This window comes from Eptesicus fuscus, chromosome 9, assembly GCF_027574615.1.
Source record: "Eptesicus fuscus isolate TK198812 chromosome 9, DD_ASM_mEF_20220401, whole genome shotgun sequence".
Classification (NCBI taxonomy): Eukaryota; Metazoa; Chordata; class Mammalia; order Chiroptera; family Vespertilionidae; genus Eptesicus; species Eptesicus fuscus.
In genome coordinates, this window is record NC_072481.1 from 62,965,065 (window position 1) to 62,980,721 (window position 15,657).

The 15,657-nt window shown below is 50.5% G+C and overlaps 1 pseudogene; it reads left to right on the plus strand.

Moving 5' to 3' along the window:
* Positions 1–3,143: 3,143 nt before the first annotated feature.
* LOC129150315 (CREB-binding protein-like) lies at positions 3,144–14,917 on the plus strand (annotated as a pseudogene).
* Positions 14,918–15,657: the final 740 nt, after the last annotated feature.

Here is a 15,657-nt window from a genome sequence, read left to right on the forward strand (position 1 = left end):
TGAATTAACCCAACCAAGATGGCTGTGGCCACAGAATGAGCAGGAGGCTTGGGTTTCCTCGGCGATGGAGGAACCAAGCTTTCCGCCTGCCCTGGCAAACCCAGGCCTCCGCTCAAGGCTACAAAGTTTTAATTATAGAAGATAAATAAATCCCAGATAACAGGGCCTCTGCTTGGGTCACCTGGGGGCGTGGCCTGCCTGCAAACCACCACAGGCCCCTTGACCAGGCTGCCCCATGCCCCAAGGGAACCCCCATCCTGATTCAGGACACCCTTCAAAGCAAACCAGCCGGCCCCCACCCATGCACCAGGCCTCTATCCTATCTAATCCTATCTAATAAAAGAATAATATGCAAATTGACTGTCACTCCAACACACAAGATGGCTGCCCCCATGTGGTCAAAGATGACTGCTCCCATGTGGACACAAGATGGCCACCACAAGATGGCCAGCAGGGGAGGGCAGTTGGGAAGGACCAGGTCTGCAAGGGAGGGCAGTTAGGGGTGATCAATCCTGCAGGGGAGGGCAGTTAGGGGTGACCAGGCCGGTAGAGGAGAGAAGTTGGGGGCGACTGGGCCTGCAGGGGAGAGCAGTTGTGGGGACCCAGGCCTGCAGGGGAGAGCAGTTGGGGGGGACCAGGCCTGCAGGGGAGGGCAGTTAGGGGTGACCAGGCCTGCAGGGGAGGGCAGTTAGGGGTGACCAGGCCTGTATGGGAGGGCAGTTAGGGGTGACCAGGCCTGCAGGGGAAGGCAGTTAGGGGCAAATAGGCTAGCAGGGGAGCAGTTAGGCATCAATCAGGCTGGCAGGGGAGTGGTTAGGGGGTGATCAGGCTGGTAGGCAGAAGCGGTTAGGAGCAATCAGGAAGGCAGGCAGGAGAGCAGTTGGGAGCCAGCAGTCCTGGATTGTGAGAGGGATGTCTGACTGCCCGTTTAGGCCCGATCCTACCTGGATCAGGCCTAAACGGCCAGTCGGACATCCCTCGAGGGGTCCCAGATTGGAGAGGGTGCAGGCTGGCACTGGGCCTCTAGTTTTTTATAGCAGCCTGAGTTGACTAAGATATTTCATGTACAATAAGTATATGTTGAATGACCTACTGACTAAAGAAAAGCCACTTGACGGGAATAAAGTTTCAGTTATGCAAGATGAGTGTGTTCCAGAGATCTACTGAACAACGTTGTGCCTACAGTGAACATGACTGTATTGTCTACCTAAAAATCTATGAAGAGGGTAGAGCTCATGTTAAGGGTTTTGTCCACAATAAAATAAAATGAAATAGAATAAAATGTCAATGTCATTTTAGCCTCGTCCAGTCCTTCATGGTTCCTCTCAGCAGCCATTCTTACTTCTCTGACACACCAGGCTGCAGCTAAAGGGTAATTCAGTGTTTTGTAACTCTCCCTGGCCTCTGACCCACTTGCCCCAACCCATCCCTTGTCTATGCTCCATCTTTGTGGTCTCTGACTCACATCTCATTCTCTGGTTTTCACTTGGACTAGAGTTAGTCCTTGACACTTACTGTTCAAGTTCAGGCAAGTGTCCTAACTGCTCTGTGCCCCAGGATTCTCATCCACCCAGGAAAAAAGCTTTAAATATGTGAAGAGGAGTAAAGGTAGACTGTTGGGAAATACTGACATATGAAGGATCAGAAATAGCAACATCTTATCTCAGAGATTGATTGAATGCATGTAAAGTGCTTAGCTTCCTGCATATGCCACACAGGTAGTAAATATTAGCAATGATCACTTTTATTATTCTTGAGACTTATTGTCTTTATTATCTCATCCTTCAGAGCGATGCTTGTCAGCACCTTCATCTTGATCATGACCTTGATTTTCCTTGGCCACAATGCACTTTCTCCCCTCAACTATGCTGCCTGGAGGGAACAGTCCCCAGGCCGCCTCCTGAGATGCTGATTCCCTCTGGGCAGCACCCACACCCTGTTGACTTACCTTCAGAGCAGAGAGAAAGCCCCATGGCTGAGGAATAGTAGTTGATTCTGTGTTTCTGGTTGGGCATTGTGCACTGCGTTGAGCTAGCGTCACGTGCTTTAAACTGCTTGGTGCCAGTTCTAAAAACCCCAAACCAACCACTTTTGATGATCTGGATTGTGGTCAAAATTAGTTTAGCTCTACCAACCACCCACAGTTTCATAGAATCTTTGCTGTTCATTTCAACTACACGTAGTTACAATCATAGCAAAAAGTGCATCCACCTTTTAAAAACTGGAATAGCAATTTTGCCCTTGTTTCAAGGGAAAAATGATTCCATTGTACTTTTCCTAGGTGTGATTCTATTGAGGAAGGAACCTGTGTCTCTCGGGGTATACACTGAGTGGACAGATTATTATGATCTCTGAACACATAATAATCTGGCCACTCAGTGTGTGTGTGTGTGTATTTTAGAGGCCCGGTGCATGAATTCGTGCTCGGGTGGGGTCCAGCCAGCCTGGCCAGGGGGAGGGGACACTGGGTGGTTGGCTGGCCTGCCTGTTGGTCGAACTCCTGGTCGAGGGGACAATTTGCATATTAGCCTTTTATTATATAGGATATACACTGAGTGGCCTGATTATTATGGGTTCAGAGATCATAATAATATGGCCACTCAGTGTATGTTACCAGGGGATCTTTTGTAGGCACATTACCAATTTCAGGAGCTGTATTTTAGGAAACAGGCAGGGAGAGGATTTGAGTTTTATTTTAGGGAAACATCTCTGGGGCTGTATTGCGTGGGGGGTGGGGGTTGGGGGGAGGGTGTGGTAAGAGAAGAATAAAACCGGAGCTCAGGAGGGAGGGCAGCTTAAAGGCGGACACCCCGAACTCATGAAGTGGTGGCAGTAGTGAGAGACAGAGGGTGTGGGTTTGAGAGAATCAACGAAACTTGCCAGCCTCACATGTGACGCAACACCCCAGCTGTGTTTTCCATAAAAATCCCAGTTACACTTGACATCTTGTGACGCTGACTGGAGATGCTTTGTTCCCCGATAGCCTTCTGTGGTCTACAAGCCCCTGACTCTGACTCTCCAGCTTCCAAAGCCCCAGTCCTTCCCTCGCTCCTCAGAAAGGGCAGTGCGGCCTCCCGCTTCCAGGGCACCCCGGTTTCCTGGGGCTGAGGCTCCTGACGTGCCCCTGCTCCAACGCAAGTTCCATGCAGGCGGAGGTCTTTGTCCCGTTTCCCGACGACGTCTCCAGGGTGCTCGTCACGGTGCCCGGTTTGCAGCGGGCACTAACAGGTATTTGTTGAAATGGAAGGAACAAAGAAAAGGTGGTTCAATACGTTGGACGCCGCAGGAAATTCAAGTCGAATGAGAACAGAGGGAGGGCCCCCCGGTTTTAGGACAGGCGGTCACTGGTGACCGTGGAGAGGACCTCCAGGAGGGTGGGTTGTGGAAGGCGAAGTGAAATGTTGTTACTTTAAAAACCATTTTTAGGAAAGGTCACGGAGGCGCATGATTTTGCGAGGTAAGGAAGTAAAGCTGCGAGGTCAGACTGGTCTTCCGAGTGCTGTTTTGTTCGTTCATTAGGTGTGGCTCAGGGAAGCTGAAACAGGCCGACCCTCGTTGGGTGGGGATGTGCCTGGGAATACGCCGCTAGGTTCTCTCTTAAAGGACTGTCCCGCTTTGCCTACGAGCATTGAGGACAGAGTACAAATAAGCACAAAGGAATTTCCCATTTTCAATTAAATAAGTACACAACGAAAGAATGTACTGATATGTGTGGATATTTTGGGGCCCGGTTTCTTCTCGCGGTATTTCAGTGCTCACTCACACAAAATTGCTCTCTCATTTTTGCCCCACACCCTGAAAGAGGTGTGTTAGGCGTTATGTGTTGTTTTGACAACATTGTAAGCCACATGAACAGTGCCCGAGTCAACTTGCATCTAAACCGGCCATCGTTTTTCTTCATTGCTCACAGACGGCGGATTCTCTGAAGTCATCTTGGCTGAAACAGCCGGTTGAGACTTAATTGGCATGCCATCCAGGTGTCCTTAACTTACCACCCATGCCTACAAAGTTACGTTTTCTTTTAAACGTACAATTGGGGTAGCTTGTACACCCTGCTTCTGGGTTGGTGGCTGGAAACCGTCCTCTGGCTCGCCTGAGGGCCCCTGGGCCCATCTTGTGGGAAAGCACGTGGGTCCCTCGTGTTCTTCTGCCTCAGCCTCCTTGTCACTCAGCCACATGGCTGCTAGGGACCCTCATGACATTGCCTCATCTGCTGGGCACAGCTGTCTCCAAGGCGCGGCTACTGCTACCAGCATTTTGACCTCAGGGGAGGGGACACGGCTCTGCCCTTTGCGATTCAGGCTTGAGAATAGACAGACCCCTCCCCTAGGTCGTCACAGCCGAGAACACGCCTTGCTGTAACTTTTAGCATGGATTTCCTCCACGTAAAAATACCAGAAGGAGAGTCCAAAGCTGAGAACAACGAACAGGAGAGGTGACTACCCCTTAAGAGCTCGCAGGCTTAGATCCATCCTGTCTTAGGTTGTGTTCCCCAGAAGCTGACTCAGAGGTGAGGATCTGGGCAAGTAGTTCACTTGGCAGATAATCCCCGGAAGCACCAGTCGGAGAGTAGAGAAGCAGTTCAGGCAGGAAGTCTACATCGCATGCATAGATAAGTTTACCACGGTGGGCAACGGGGGCTCAATCCCGTGAGGAACCTTTGAGAGACAATATGGAACTTCCCGGGCCAATATGGTAACCATCAGCGATATGTGGCTGCTGAGCATCTGAAACGGGGCTACTCAGAAAGGAGAGATGCCCTAAACGTAAGACACATGTCGGATTTCTAACACTCAGTACAAAACAAGTAAAATCAAATATCTCATTGATGATTTTTATATGGATGACATGTTGTCATGATCATAGTTTAGGTATATGGGGCTAAACAAAGTCTGTTGTTAAAATTCATTTCCCATTCTTCATTTTACTTTTTAAAATATGATTACTAGAAAATGTAAAATTACACCTGGGACTCACATCACAGGCCTATGGGACAGCACTGGTATAGAACATGCCTCCGAAGCGTCTTCCCTGAGAACTGAGATACTGGGTGGATTCACCCACTTGCTCCAAAGCATCACTGACCGAGAACCCTCTCCTGGGTGTGCTCACTCCTTGGTATTTCTGGCTGCCTTGTGCAAAGGTGTGCTTCTGAGCTGGAGAGAGTCCCAGGCAGAGAGTCAGTAAGAAGCATTTTTTGGGGGGCACAGACAGTGCCTGGTATACTCTCTCATTCCTATCTCCCATAGCAAAAGCCCCTACCTCCCCAAGCAGGAGGGCTCCACTCATGCTTATCCTCAGAATCTAGGCTCCACCAACCCCAGGGAGAACAGGAAGGTATTGGCTTATTTTTTCCCTTCTCTCAGCTTGATTGACAAGGACATCCCTTCAAGGGAAAAACATACCTTGCCGAAACCGGTTTGGCTCAGTGGATAGAGCGTCGGGTCTGTGGACTGAAGGGTCCCAGGTTCGGTTCAGGTCAAGGGCATGTACATTGGTTGTGGGCACATCCCCAGTGGGGGGTGTGCAGGAGGCAGCTGGTCGATGTTTCTCTCTCATCGATGTTTCTGGCTCTCTATCCCTCTCCCTTCCTCTCTGTAAAAAAAAAAAAAAAATCAATAAAAAAATATATTTAAAAAGGGAAAAACATACCTTCATTGCTGGAGGTGCGGTCTGGCATGGCGATCTTCAAAAGACAAAGGAATGAAAGGCCTGATATGAGTACATTTCCCAAGATCTAGGTTCCTCAGTAAACACTGCAGCAGGGCATCACAGCTCAGCCCAAACTGTGCTGGACCAACCCAAGTCCAGCTCCATTTCCAACTTTCCCCCCCACGCCAGCTCCATGTGTCTGTCCTGCAGCCCTGCAAGAAGCCATGTGAACAAGAACACACAACTCCACAGTAACACCCTCACATGATGGGCGCAACGCCTGATCCATGTGGAGTGGGATAATATTTTAAAGAATTAATTCTATGTTCTCGCCTACCCCCACACCTTCACAACCCTTCCAACTCTGTGCTTTCTGATTTTCTTCACTTTCTTCACCCCGGGGATCTTCCTCCCAGCCCAGAAAACTAGATATGAGTCATCCACTGCTTTAGGGGCAGGATGTCACTGGAGAATAAAGGAGGCTAATTTGTGTTTAACTTCAAAAGTCTCCGGTGCAGGTGTAGGACAGAAAGAGCCGGATGCATAACTGCATAATTGCAAAGTGAGCTCTGTCCCCCAGAGTAAAGATTCCACGGGCTGGGGGATGGGGGGGGGGGGGGGGGAGAGGAAGGACCTCAAGGACAGAAAGAGAGAGAGCTGTGCCCCACGGGAACAGAGCCCATGAGCGCACACCCCTGCACACTCCCACCCGTCCCAAAGCCCTCGGCGGGAAAGCTGCTCTCCGAGGGTGAGGATTGCCTGTGGGCTGCAGGCGCAGTGGTGATTAGCGAGGTCCCAAGACAACCACCTGTGCCCCAGGATTTTGTGCAGCTCCCTGCCCCACCCATACCAGGTGGGAAGCCCCCTTCCAACAGCCTGGGCCCCTTAAAAACCCCAAGAGCAATATGTTGGTCCCCTAGAGGGTCTTCATAAAGCAGTCCCTGGGCAAATAGTACCATGGGATCAAACAGAACTGACCCTAAATCTCTCAGCAAGCCGGGACAGCGGTGGACCACACCTGTGCTACACTTCTTAGCATAGGGATACTTCTCCAAAGGGAGTGTCATCTTTGGAGACACGTCTCTGTGCACAGTTAGGAGAAATCTTACGTGAATGTGCAGAGCAGCTTTTCCCCTTGAAGGCACCTTGTTTTGACCCTCATTTTCCTGCCCCGCCCTAATCTATGAAATGCACGTCTCACAGCAGAGGTGAAGCTTGCTCAAAGGTAAATCAACTAAAAAATACCAAGTATTCCAGAAACCTAAGGCATGATCTCCCCTAGTGTCATCTTGTATCACACACACCAGAAAAGCATTCGAATGAGTCAGAAGTAGTCAGTGTGAGGTGGCCTCATAATTACCCACGGAAAGGTGTGTTTTGGGTGGATTCAGGATACACTGTCCTGTTTTGTTGAGGTGGCTGGACTCCGTGGGTACATTCCAGGAGCTGGTTTCTCACACCCCAAAATCAATGAAAGAGGAAGGTGGAAAGCTGCCCACAGGACTTCTGTAACATTTGACTTCCTGAGGCTAACTCGGGGCTGGACACATTTCTCTGTCACTGAGTCATGATTGCTGCTTTAGATCCACTAACACTGGAAACAAGTGTTCAATGCCCTGGTGACCCAGCAAATATTTCTTATTTTCTGCTTCCAGTGCTAGGTGATTGTGGGCTAACGACAGAGAAGACAAATGGAAAATATCTGGATATTTGAGAGGAAGTGACAATAAACTGCTACTCAGATACTTTTCGCAGTGTGAAGCACACCATCTGCTGATCAGGGTAAAAATGGCAAACGTTTCTGGGGGTGATCCCACGAATACCCCTTCTCTGCACCAGCTGCCACACTCATGCAACGTGACTCCACCCCATAGCTGATTAGAAGGGGTGTGGACACTTGACCCAAGTGGACCGGTCAGATTTCCCCTGTGGAATTGGAAAGTGGGCCTCTGAGCCTCTTGAGCAGCCACATGTCTCTCCTCTGCACAGGTTTGCTGTGAGAGCGGCTAAGGTAGGCGATGAGGACGGGCCCGGATGAGCAGCAGCCTTGGTCCCTGCCTTTCCAGGCCTGGCTCCAGGCTCTCCCGAAGCTTCATTATGCCACCTGTTCCTGGTGCCATGACCTGGTGCCTAAAATAAACCCTCCCCTCTGCGTAAATGCCTGTGAGTGCAAACCGCGTCCCTGTGATCCTAACAGCAGCTCAGCCTGTTCTTCCTCTCACAGGTGACCTGGCTGGAACCATCGCTAGGAAGGCTCCTCTCTGGGTCGCCACACTCCTCACAGCATTCTTCCTTTGCATCTTGAAGGATAGATGGCTGGAGATACTTCTCACTTCTCTCCCCTGTTCTCCCACTCAAGATGCCTCTGGACCTTGCAGTTCACATGGAAGCGCCAGGGGGGGCAGCAAAGAGCAGAAGAACAGCTTCTCTTTCCTCTGTGTTGATTGATTCCCAGGGCTCTACATTTTAAAGTCGATTTAACTGGGCAAAAGGGAGAGGGGAGAGGGGAGATGCGTCTTTTTTTCCTGCCTCTCTTTCTCCATTTACTCATTCAATGGAAACTTGAGGCACTTACCACGGGCCAGGCACTACTGAAGATGCTAAAGCTATAGGACCTCCTGGAGCTTACATCATAATGGAGGGAGACAGGCAATAAAAAAAATACAGCTAAATTAGTTTCAGATAGCGGAGAGCCATGACGTAGATGACAGGGAGGGAAGATGGATAGTGGTTGTGTGTATGCGTGTCAGCGTGGTGGCTCCTTTAGGAAGGAAGTCCGGAAAGGTGACCTTGGAGGACATGGGAATAACAGAGAGAGAAGGAACTGGCCGTGGAAATGTGTGTGGAACAGCTTTCTAGAGAGGGTTACTAGTCCATTCAAGGGTTCTAGGACCCCATATCTCCCCTCTGATCTCCTCACTTCATTCCTTCCCTTATATATTAACTGAGCTCCCACTAGGAGTCAGGAGCTAGCTGGAACAGATCAGAAGAAGAACAAGACAGAGTTTTGCCTTGGAGGAAGCCACAATGTAGATAAGGAGAAAATGATATAAGTCATGAAAACACAGGGGTTGTGTCCATACCAGAAGGAAGTATACAGTGAGATGGGGAAGATGAGGGAGCACCCAGAAGCCTGAACCAACCTGCCAGTTTCTCTTAGCCCCTGCCAGCAGCGGGGCCCTGAAGGAGAGGCTGAGCCTCTGAAGGATCAGGAAGTTCAGTTCCATTCCAATGCAATGCTCTTTACCTTGGATGCCCTGGAGACAAGGTGGGGAGCTTACTGGAACAGGCCAGCGAAGCACACTCCACCAAACACTACCAGGGAAGCCCAGGAGAAAATTGGAATTGGTTCAAGTTGCTGAGAAAACAGGAAAGGTGACACTTCTTTGCAAGACTAGGACACACACACACACACACACACACACACACACACACACACACACACGGCTCAGGGAAGGGCTGAGGGCAAAGGGAGGAATTGGCAGTCATCCCTGACAATGTGTAATCCAAGAACGAAAGTCCTGCAGAACAAGGCAAAAACCTTAACATAACACAGGGTCAGAGTGAACTCTTGGGGAGTTATGTAACTGATTAAGGGTTTAAAAGGAGAGTATGTATTTACTTCATGGTATGACTCATTTAAATGGAACAGACTTAAAAAAACACACAAATCCCACAATGATTAGGTTTTCCATTTATTGTTGTTGTGGTTCCAGATGATACTTACTGACACTGCAGTCCATAATAATGGAAACCGCCAACAGAATGTGTCTCATGTAAGGACACAAGAGGGACGGGTTGTAACATTTAAGGAGTTGAAGAGGCACTGCTAACCCAGACCACTGTGTTCTGCGTGCCCTCAGACTACAGTGAGTAGGTGTCGGGTGTTAGGTACACGGAAGAAGTGACTGTAGTGGCGGGAGGTGTGAATGCCAGAACGCAACGTGGGTTTGCGGTAACCACCAGAAAGAGCATGGAACAGAGGTGTTTAATTACCATGTCAGAGTAGAATTGATTATAGGGTAACCAGATGTCCCTCTTAAAGGAAACTGTCATTCTATAAACATCTGCCCCAGGAAGACTCTAAGGGAAAAGCCTTGGCTAGGTCTGATTTATGGCAGAGTTCCTTCCAGTTGGTCAATTTGGTAAGAAGAACCGGGAGCTTGGCTCAGTGCCTCGTGTTCCCCTCTTGGGAGCAGGCTGATGTGCTGTGAGCACACGTTCTGCTCAGCCCCTCAGGGGCGGGCCGTGTCCCTGCAGGCGGAGGCTGGCCGTGGCCCAGCGCTGCCTCAGAAGGGTCCTGTCTAATGCTGAGTTCCCATTTGCCAATAGATACCACTTAGATCTTCCAACCTAACCTTTATCAGTAACCAAAGCAATATCTTGGCCTCTAAATACTTATTCTTTTTATTTATTTATTGATTGATTGATTTCAGAGGGGAGGGGAGAGGGAGAGAGAGATAGAAACATCAGTGATGAGAGAGAATCATTGATTGGCTGCCTCCTGCATTGCTTCACACTGGGGGTCAAGCCTGCAACCTGGGCATGTGCCCTTGACTGGAATCGAGCCCTGGACCCTTCAGTCCTCAGGCTGATGCTCTATCCACTGAGCCTTCAGTCCTCAGGCTGATGCTCTATCACTGAGCCAAACCAGCTAGGGCAATACTTAGTCTTTTGTCTTATTTCTCAAGAGGCTCAGAACTCAGGCTGGGAAGCAAAGCAATATTACTGAGACCCCAACAGAGTCCTGGGGGCCCTGAGAGAGTCCTCAGGAGCTGCCGTGTTTGAGATTCAGTCAGAGACCATGCACCTGCCACTCTGAAGAGACAAGCCTTTAAAAAAATATTTTTTATTGATTTCAGAGAGGAAGGGAGAGGAAGAGAGATAGAACATCCATGATGAGAGGGAATCATTGATTGTCTGCCTCCTGCACGCCCCCTCCTGGGGATCAAGCCGGCAACCTGGGCATGTACCCTGACCAGGAATTGAACCGTGACCTCCTGGTTCATAGGTTGACATTTAACCACTGAGCCACACTGGCCAGGCAGAGAGAGACAAGTCTTCTATGTTAGAACAAAGGCAACACTCCGTGGTTTCTGATACTATTCCCCAGTCACAAGGACAGACACTCCGAGTGCCAGGTGTGAATTGGTAGCTAAACCACTTTTCACCTGAGCAAGCCCAGGTAGCATGCTGCAGGGTAAGCTCAGGAGATTCAGCGAAGCTGGGGTTGGGGGTGGGGTGGGGCTGGGTAGAGTGGGGCTAAGGGTGAGGGTGGGGCTGGAGGTGGAGGGATGGCAGCTAGATTTTTAAAATAATAGGAATTTCCTTATGGACTGGAATAGCACAGAAACCAGAACAACAATAACAAAAGCAAGCAAACAAACAAACAAAAAAATCAAACTCCCCCCATAAACCCCAAACTCATCCAAAACAAAGCAAACAAAATCCAAAATAAACAAAACCAGCACTTTAACTGACGGTAAGTGACACGTCTAGGCTAGTTCCTGTACTGAAAAATAAAACAATAAAATGTAAGTTCACAGAGCAGTTTAGACACATTCACTTTGACCTACTTAACCTTACAGTACTCCTATTATCTCCATTTTCATGAAAGGATGAAGAGAGGGAGAAAAATGGAAACCAACCAAGGGGGCTTGAGAGGGAGGCAGGAAGTGAGTTAGACCAGATCCTGGGGGGCATGCCTGGGGTCAGCGTGTGCAGATGTGGTTGGCCATGTACTACACTATCATATATCAGCCCGGTTAGAATGATCATAGAATTGTGATATCATTGCCTTTTATATCTCTAACTGCATTAGATTCCAGAAATAACTTTCGCTGCCAAGGGAAGCAGCCATCCTGCCACTCAGCAAGTTGCCCTGCCCACGTCTCAGGCACAGGGCGCTGAAGGCGTGCTGTGGTGGCCCTGGGGCTTCGCTCCTTATCTGGGCTTGCACCACAGAGCTAGACTTTCCCCGTGAGTGTCCACAGGGAGCTTCCTGGGGCAGGTCTGACCAGGGTGGAGGAAAGGCTCCACTGAGTGAGCACCTCCAACATATCACAAATGCTCAGAAGAGGAGCATGCACTTGATCCTCCGAAATTCTCTCAGTGACCTATGTGGTAGGAATATGCTGTTTTATAAAGGAGTGGGCAAAAGGAGGTATACAGTTGGGAGTATGTGAAACAGAGTTCATTCTTGTATTATTATCTACACTAATAAAAGAGAAAGATGCAAATTGACAGTACCTTTGCGATGCCCACCAGCCAACCAGGATGAGTATGCAAATTAATCAAACAAAGATGGTGGGTTAATTTGCATACACAAGCACCGAATGGCCAGGGGCGGGACACTTGGTCATTGCCATGGCGATGATGCAGGTGTTCTGCATCGCCCCAGCCGCTCCGGGCCTCTGGGCAGCGTGGGAAGGCAGAAAGGCAGCTCTGGGCCGGAGCAAAGACGGTGCCAGGGGAAGGAAGGAAGGCCCATTCTTGCACAAATCTTCGTGCATCAGGCCTCTAGTAATAATCATAACCTGCATGTCTTCTTCCATACAACTATGAAACCTACTTTTGCCCATCCCTGAAAATGAAGCTGTTGAGACTCACAGAGGCTAACTGACTTATCCAATCCAATTATGGCCTCAGATGGCTTCTGAAATGTCTAGGAGAAACTGGGAAAATATTAAGATGATTAAAAGAAGTTAGTAAAAGGCAAGTACTTGCTGAAGACAGAGATAGAATAGGTGGGTACATGAAATATGATGCTATACAATGACTCTCGGACTTTGTAGCGATTCAGGGGAGAGTCTGCTTAGGAAGAAAGCTGCTCAGGAGGGAAGTGTCCCTGAGAAAAAGCCACTGAGAGGTGAGTCCCATACAGATTGGGAGCCCAAAGCCAGCACCCACCCCGATACAGAGGATGGGCTAACCTGTTGCTCTTGGCCAGTTGGGAAATGACCAGTTTTCATAGACTGCACAATGAAATTCTGGGAATATGGGAATGGGGTATTTTGTGAGGCAGATGAACTGCGATAGACCGTTTAGAGAAGTATAAGGGAAACCTATGTGCCCATCACCTGCTTAAATAATGACCAGCATTTGCTGTTCCAGTGTCATCTTCCATCTCACCATACATTTTTTTCCTGGGATATTTTAAATGCATCCCTGTCATCATATTACTTTACCTGTAAATACTTCAGTATGTATTTCTATGAGAAAAAGGTATTTTAATATAATTACAATGCTATTATCATACCTAATAAAATTGACAACACTTTCTTAATATTATTCACTATCCAACCTATGTTAAAATTTACTCTTATAAAAATGTTATTTTCTGGTTGATTCGTTGGAATCAAGAGCAAAAAAAAAAAAAAAAAGCTCACACATTGCATTTGGTAGTCATGTCCACTGTGGAATCTGTCACCTTTATCCACTGAATACTTACTGAGCACCAATAAAACCAATGACGCCACGGCTGTCTAGGGTCAGGGTGCTATAACCAAGCCGACCACAATACTACACTAGGAAAGCAAACATTTGAAGAGGTTAAAGAGTTGTAATCAATTTAAAATAATAGGTTTTTAGAAAAAAGTCAAAGTATTGCATCCAAGCTACATATCAACTACAAATGGAAAGGTAGTGTTACACTGGAGAAACTCAGCAACACCCACCAAGTGATGGATAAAAACATCTATACTAATAAAAGGGTAACATGCTAATTAGAGCAGACGTCTTCCGGACGTCCATAAGGACAAAGCCACAGAGGCTGCAGCAGAGCGGCCCCGCCACCACGGGAGTGGGAGCCGGAGCGGAGAGGGGTGGGGGGGGTGTGGGGGGTGGGGAGGTGTGGGGGGGGGGTGGTGCGAGGATTACGACCTTTGCATCAACTGCTACACCACACAGGGCCACACCAAGATGGTGACGGTGGGGCTGGGCCTGGATGAAGAGGCCGATGAGGGCGGCAGCCAGTGTGAGCCGCAGTTCAGGAGCCTCTGGGAGTGGCGGCGCCAGGCCATCCAGTGCTGCATCCAGTCCCTGGGGCATGCCCGCCGGTGCCACGACGCCAGGTGCCTGCAGCCGTCCTGCCAGAAGATGAGGTGGGTTGTGCAGCACACCAAGGGCTGCCAGCGCAAGACCAATGGAGGCTGCGGCGTGTGCAAGCCGTTCATCGCCCTTTGCTGCTACCATGCCAAGCACTGCCAAGAAAACACATGCCCCATTCCCCACTGCCTCAACATCAAGCAGAAGCTCCGCCAGCAGGAGATGCAGCACCGCCGGCAGCACACGTAGCTCATGCGCCAGCGGAAGCCACCATCAACACCCACACTGTGCCTCAGCGAGTCTGCCTCCCCCTCCTTCAGCACCACCCCGGCCCCCCACACTGCATCCCAGCACACCCTGGACACCACAGCCCCCGACTCTGCCCCAGACCTCGCCTGTGAGCATGTCACTAGCCGGCTTCTCCAGCGTGGCCAGAACTCAGCCCCCCACCACAGTTTGCACTGGGAAGCCCACTAACCAGGTGCCAGCCCCCCCCCCCCCCGCCCAGGCCCACCTGCAGCAGTGGAGGCGCCCGGCAGATTGCACGTGAGGCACAGCAGCAGCAGCACCTGTACTGGGTGAGCACCAACAACATTATGTCCCTGAGGCACAGTGACCCCTGAGAGCCAGATGGCCCCCCTGGGCCTGAATGTGACCCAACCAGGTCAGTGGGCCTGTTATTCTGCCCCCGACCCCCCGCAGTGGCAGCCGGCACCCATCCCCCAGCAACAGCCAATGTGAGGCATGCCCAGCCCGTGATGTCTCTGCAGACTAAGGTGCAGCCCCCTCAGAGCATCTCTCCAGGTGCCCTGCTGCGGACCCTGAAGTCTCCCAGCTCCCCCAGCAGCAGCACGTGCTCAACATCCTCAAGTCAAACCCTCAGCCGATGGCAGCTCTCACCAAACAGCACATGGCCAAGTAAGTGGCCAGCCAGGCCGGCCTTCAGCTCTAGCCCAGCCTGCTGAACCTGAACGCCATGCAAGCCAGCGGGCCACGACCTGCTGTCCCTCCGCAGCAGCAAACAATGGGAGGCCTGAACCCCCAGGGCCAGGCCTTGAACATCATGAACCCGGGGCGCAACCCCAGCGTGGCGAGTATGAACCACAGTACAGAGAGATGCCACGGAGCAACAGCAGCAGCAGCAGCAGCAGAAAGGCAGTGCTGGCATGCTGCAGGCCTGGCAGGACACGCCCGGTTCCCGCAGCCTCAGGGACGCTGACGCTACCCGCAGCCACGCAGCAGCAGCGAACCCAGCAGCAGATTGGGTCCCAGGCCAGCCAAACCCTGTTGGGCATATTCTGTACCTTCCCCCTGCCCTCAGTTTCTCCCCTGCGCTCAGTACTTTCCTATTGTCCCTGCTTGAGGCTCCGGCCCTCTCTGCTGTTTTCCTGTTCTTTTCATTTCAGGTGTCACAAGAGAAGCTAAGCAGCCGAGAAAAGCAACGCTAGACCCGCTTCCTGCAACCGCCTGCACCTACATCCAACCCACATAGAGACATAAATATCCCGCCCTCCCTACTCTTGCTTGCTGTAAAGGATATACTGGTGTGTCTTATGAATAAAATCTCTAAAACTCTCACAACGTCTCTTGGCCTGTCTCCTGTCAGCACGGACCTACCAAACCCCATGAGCCCCAGCAGCACATGCTCTCAGAGAACCACAGGCCTCACCTCTCTGGCCAGCAGATGGCCACATCCCTCGTAGCCCGGTGAGATCTCTGGGCCCTGTCCAGTCTCCAGACCCCAGTGCCAGCCTCCACGTTCCAGCCCATCACCACGGATACACCCCAGCCTTCGCCACACCATGTCTCCCCCAGGTTGGTTCTCCCCACCCAGGACTCCCAGTCACCATGGCCAGCTCCATAGATCGGGGACACTTGGGGAACCCCAAACATGCAATGCTACCACAGCTAAATGCCCCTACAGGAGTTCATTGCCCAGTGAGCTGTCCCTGGTTGGTG